Source organism: Artemia franciscana, chromosome 10 (genome assembly GCF_032884065.1).
Source record: "Artemia franciscana chromosome 10, ASM3288406v1, whole genome shotgun sequence".
In the NCBI taxonomy this organism is placed as follows: Eukaryota; Metazoa; Arthropoda; class Branchiopoda; order Anostraca; family Artemiidae; genus Artemia; species Artemia franciscana.
Genome location: NC_088872.1, coordinates 36129847 through 36136549, shown reverse-complemented (window position 1 = coordinate 36136549; position 6703 = coordinate 36129847).

Sequence of the window (6703 nt, the reverse complement as noted above, 5' to 3'; positions counted from 1 at the left end):
TGGAGTAGGAGTCGGTTATGTAAAATCTAGATAAATGAAGCTTTAAAACAGGGCTGTGGAGCCGGAGTCAAGAGTTGTGGAGTCGGAGTCTTAGTAAATTTTTACTGATTAAAGTAATAGTTAAGAGTCAACATATTAAAAAATCTGGAGTCGGAGTCGGTTATATAGAATCTAGATAAATGAAGCTTTAAAACAGGGCTGTGGAGTCGGAGTCAAGAGTTGTGGAGTCAGAGTTTTAGTAAATTTTTACTGATGAAAGTAATAGTTAAGAGTCAATATATTAAACATCTGGAATCGGCATCGATTATATAAAATATAGATAAATGAAGCTTTAGAACAGGGCTGTGGAGTCGGAGTCATGAGTTATGGAGTCGGAGTTTTAGTAAAGTTTTACTGATTAAAATAATAGTTAAAAGTCAACATATTAAAAATATCTGGAGTCGGAGTCGATTATATAAAATCTAGATAAATGAAGCTTTAAAACAGGGCTATGGAGTCGAAATCGTTGAGTCGAAGTTTTAGTAAATTTTCGCTGAATGGAGTCGAAGTTGGAGTCAGGAAAACACTACAGTTCTGGGTCTTGTGTCTAAAAAAGCAAAGAAAAAAAACAGCACTTATGTTATAGTGCCTATGTTAAGTTCTTTATCCAAGTAGAAACTGTTTTTCTAACTAATCCTAATAAAATATCACAAATATGGTGAAAACGTACTACTTTAGTAACAGATTTAGGCTATATATTTGCACATTAGGGGGGGGGGGTAAAGTATAGTGAGTCTGCATGCAAAGTATGTAAGGCAAAACTATTCTGCATATTATGAAGTAAGAATTGTTTTCTAATTTCACACTATCCAAATACTTTATCCCTCCCCCCTCCCTAATGTGCAAATATATAGCCCAAATTATATATTTCTACCTATTCTGTCACTCGTTGACAGAATTTCCAGTCAATTGATGCGGTTGACTGAAACTTAATTTTCAATTTTTATATCTTGGCAACTACATATCCAAGTTGGCTTTTAATGCAAATAAATGAGATGATATTTCTTCTCTTTTTCATTTATTGGTCAATTTGAAGTTGCCCATAAAAGTGCTACCGAAAGTTATTTTTTTTTGCGAGGGAGGCAGGGATTTCTGGGTTTCTGCCTTTTCTGAATGTGTTTCCAGGTTTTAGTTTCTACTTCGGTTCCCAATCAATTCCCGAATTAGACGCCCTTTCTCTTGCCTGTGAGCAGATAACCTCTCATACATTCCAAAATGAATCGTATTTCAGATTAATTTAAATCAATTTTGATTTATTTTGAAGCAATTCTAACTGAAACAGTCAATTGCAGAATTAATTGGAAACGAAAACTTGAAAATTTAGACGAGTGATTAAGTCTTTGAATTTGGTTTAACCCAGGTACGGAGTTTGGGCAAAGCTTTTTGGGGGAGGGGAGCTCTACCCATGCCTTAAGAACCTGAGTTTTCTTTATTTTTCTTTTTGATTGTTGAACAAAGTTGGTGGTTTATTTGATCGGTACCAACGTGATTAAGGGCGTTAGGAAATAACCGCCCACACTGACTGACAGGCGTTGTTTTATTATAAAATGGTACATAAAAACAATTTAGCTGAATAAAACATTACGATTTCGAACATTACTTCTATATATATATATATATATATATATATATATATATATATATATATATATATATATATATATATATATATATATATATTTATATATATATAAAACAATTACAGTCAAGCGAAGTCTTGTTGTTTACGATTTTTACATCTTGGTAAACTATCTATCCAAATTGTTTTCATGCAAATAGTGAGATAACGTTTCTTCTCTTTTTCCTTTACTGACCAATTTTGAGTTCTCCGTAGAAATATCGGCGGTAGATGTAACGTACTAAGTGCGTATTCAGAGAGATTGTCTGGTGACAAAAAAGTGCCAGACCAAAATTATTCAGAAATAGTAACTTTCCCGGTTCCAATTTCACAATTTTCATAATCCGAAAATACGAAATTTTGAAGTTTCAAAAAGGAACTTGGAACCAATCGAAAACTAGGTCAAATAAAAGCAAAAATAAATTTAAAAAGGTAAGAAAGTCGACATTGTATTCACAAACATCAAGAAATCGTAATTTTATCTTGTCGTTTTTGTCTCCATTTATGAATTTTATTTTTCTCTCCAGCAGCGTACTTTATCGCCAGAGCTTGCTGATCCGGAGCTCATGTAACTAATCAGTTTAGCCGATTATATTTTGGTACTTGTGTTTTATAGCGACTACACCAAAGAAGTGAAGTTTGGTTAATCCTAATGAGATATACTAGAATATGATGAAAATATGATACTGTAGTAATAAAATTATCAAAACTGAAACAGAATTATGAAAAGCATGCCGCCCAGAAGCCATTATGTTAAATACCTAACCTAACCCATTCCGTATATTAAATATATAATTAAAATATACCTGTATAGTAGTTTATCTCAGTGAACCTAAGCTAATTATTTCCGAATGTAGACATTGAAACTGGTTTTAATCATATCAAAAACTTAAGTGTGGTCACTAAAACATGTAAGTACTGTATTTTCATCAACCCTTTCTGACAGTATCAGATCTCAAGTGCCATGTGGCGTGAAACATGGCAATTTTTATAGTCTTTTTATGGCACTTGGTATTTAACAAGTGACATATAGCGGTCGTAAATTCTGTCGGTCTGTCGGTCTAGGTTTTGCTAGTTTAGGCACTTCCAGATAAGCAAGGACGATCTTATATGGCAGGCGTATCAGGGACCAGACCAGATTAAATTAAAAATAGTCTTTTCCCCAATTCGACAATCTGGGAGGTACGGTCAATTAAGAAAAATTAGAAAAATGAGGGATTTTTAACTTGCGAACAGGTGATCAGATCTTAATGAAATTTGATATTTAGAAGGATATCGCGTCTGAAAATTCTTATTTTAAATCCCAACCTGATCCGGTGACATTGGGGGGAGTTGGAGGGGGAAACCAAAAATCTTGGAAACGCTTGGAGTGCAGGGATCGGGATGAAACTTGGAAAAATATGCACAAGTCCTAGATGCGTGATTGACATAACTGGAATGGATCCACTCTTTTTGGGGGAGTTGGGGGGAGGGTTGATTTTGAAAAATTTGAAAAAATGAGGTATTTTTAACTTACGAAGGAGTGATCGGATCTTAATGAAATTTCATATTTAGAAGGACCTCGTAACTCAGATCTCTTATTTTAAATCCCAACCGGATCCACTGTTATTGGGGGGAATCTTGGAAAAGGCTTAGACTGGAGAGATCAGGATGAAATTTAGTTGGAAGAATAATCACAAGTCCAAGATATGTGACTGACATAATACAACCGGATCCACTCTCTTTGTGGGAGTTGGAGGGGGAGGGGGTATTTCGAAAAAATTAGAAAAAATGAAGTATTTGTAACTTCCGAACAGGTGATCAGATCTTAGTGAAATTTGATATTTAGATGGATCTTGTGCTTCAGAGATCTTGTTTTAAATCCCGACCAGATCCGGTGAGATTGGGACAGTTGGAGGAGGAAACCGGAAATCTTGGAAAAAATGAAAATTGTGGTATCTTTATCTTACGAATGGGATCGGATCTTAATGAAATAGAAAGATCTTATGTCTCAGATACTCCATTTTATAGTTCAAATCGGATCCAAGGGCATGGGGGCTGGAGGGGGGAAAAAAAATCTTGGAAACCGGAAATCTTGGAAAACGCTTAGAGTGGAGAGATCGGGATGAAACTTGATGGGAAGAATAAGAACAAGTTCTACATACTTGATTGACATAATTAGAACAGATCCACTCTCTTTGGGGTAGTTGGGGGGGGGTGTTAATTCGGAAAAATTAGAAAAATTGAGGTATTTTTAACTTAAAAAGGGTGACCAGATCTTAATAGAAATTTAATATTTAATGGGAACTCATGTCTCAGAGTTCTTATTTTGTATCCTAACCAGAACAAGTGACATTGGGGGGAAGTTGAGGGAGAAACCGGAAATCTTGGAAAAAGAGTGGAGATATCAGGATGAACCTTGGTGGGTAGAATGAGCAAATGTCGTAGATACGTGATTGACGTAACTGGACTCGATCTGCTCTCTTTGGGGGAGTTAGGGGGGTCCAGTGCTTTGGCGAGTTTGGTGTTTCTGGGCGTGCTAGAACGATGAAAATGGTAGGCGTATCAGGGACCTGTACAAATTGACTTGATAAAGTCGTTTTCCCCAATTCGACCATCTGGGGGGAATGAAGGGAGAGGAAAAACTAGAAATGATGAGGTATTTTTAAATTCCGAGTGGGTGGTCAGATCTTAATGAATTTTGATATTTAGAAGGACCTCGTGTCTCAAAGCTTTTATTTTAAATCCCGACTGGCATTAAGCTTGTCATTAAGCATGATTTTCCTTTTAAATCAGTCTATTGATTCTTAGAATTTTGCTATAGCTCATGCCATATGAGCTCTTGGCTCTTCCAACCTCATCGTCAGTGCCATATGAGCTCTTAGCTCTTGTTTTTACAAGTAAATCCAGCCGAGTGGACGTCTGAAGGACAGTGATAAAGGCCCTACTCGACAGGTAATTTTGACCCCTACATGCTTCTTAGAATCTGTTGTGACTGCGCCAGAAAATAGGGCCATATGGCAAAAATACTACGGATCTGAAAGAGCCATCTTAACACCCCTCTCATAATGTACAAATAGGCGTTTACCCTAGAACACACTATATGATAAAACAAAGCTCATTTAGTAACTACAAAACTTATGTTGGTTTTCAAAAAAAAGAAGATCATATTGTCAATAATAACATGGGAAACGATTTGTCTCAATCACCCACTCCAATTTTCTGAGGAGGTGGGGTTACCCAATTCAAGTTCATGTTCATTTCCGTTTTAACATAGCTCTTTACTTGTAATTGAAAACTCTGTTTCTCCTTATAGTTAATAAAAAGTCCATAAAAGAATTTATCACCAGTAGACTAAAAGAGCTAATTATTTTTGTTAAATTTTGAAGATGAAAGACATTTTAACATGAAATAAAAATCTTTTATATAAGACAAAAGACATTTATTCTTCAAAATATCTCCTCACAGCGGCTTTTACTTGCAGTAAAGGGTTCAGATCTACAACAGATATGTATATAATATTAGGTTCGTGGAGGTAATAACTTCAACTTGGTTATGTCACCTATTATTATTATTGTTGTGGGAGGACTCGCCAAATTGAGTCGAAGCTGAGGACCCTAGGGCCCATTTCTTTAACGTTCCCTCCAAATAACATCCGTTTTGAAGACTAGGGGCTAATTTCTCAATCATCGTTATAAACCCTGCCAGATTTTGGACCTTACCCTCGGCAACTGTGTCCCCCAGTTTAGCATCCAATACTCCATTATTGGTGGTCCACACATAATAGTAACAATTCATGACCTTGTACATCCATCGTTTCGAGATGGAAAAAAAATATAGGGCAAGCTACTTAAAGCAGCCCATTCCATCAAAAAATTTCTTTTTAAGCAGTGAATAAAACAAGTTATTTTTCAAATGAAAATAAAGAAACGTTGAAACCATATCGAATACAAGCTATCCTATGCATGATGGGGTTGTCGCTCCCCTAAAACCCCAACTATTTGTGCTTTGACTAGCATGTTCCTGACAACACTATAGAATGCAACAGATACAGCCAATTACTAATTAAAATTGTCATGTTTGCTGATCTTTTAAATATACAGAAGGCTACCAACCCCCCTCAAAGCCCTACTTGTTACGAGTTAAGTTCAACGTTTATCAGCTTTCGTTTAAAAACTAGTTTTACGTTCAAAACACCCTATTCTGCAACAGTAGGAGAGCTATCACCCTCTTTACATCAATATAGAACGCTTGGTTTAGATAAGTTTCTCCAAACAAAGAGGAATCTGTGGAGGGGGGAAGGCAAATTCCCCATCACTGACATTGATATGAACGAGGTTTGACGCAACTTTTCGTATTTTGGCTTAAGAAATGTACTTCGAGGAGTGCCGAGTGGCAGTTCTAGTGGGGGACAGAGGAGGCACTTGCCCCGGGTGTAAAAATTTTAGGAGGATAAAATTCCAAATAAATAACTTAGCAGTTATAATCATTTTCCTTCATCACAATTTTTCAAAAATAGATAACTATACCAAATTTTGTTAATTTTTATTTTTTTGTAGCATTTTGTTAGTAAATGACATATTGGCTAAAATTTGCCCTGCAAATTTTTGTGAGACAAAAGAGGAGGTACTAACCAAGATCTTCCACTGGGCGCAAGAAGCCAGAACCGCAGCTGGATGACCCCCCCACACATACACACACGCAAAAATTCACAGGGCTTCCTTTTAATAGCTGATGCGGAGCTACGGGACATTGATAAATCGTTGGTGTTATACATGGCCTGTAATAGCGGTTCATCTGAAGGACCGTTCAGGCTTAGATATAAAACAAAATTTTAACTGTACAAGTATAATCCTTATTCTCCGCATTGACGTTTTTCTTTTCGTTCTTAAATGCAACACTTTACGCGAAAGTTAGCTGCCTTTTGGTGCATGATAGTCCACGCACAGTTATAGGACTCATTTCTACTAATTTTTATCACACGAGGAAGACCATGTACACATTTTATCACAGATTTTCGTGTACAGGGCACATAATTTCATAAATTATACGTTTTATTCACTGGCA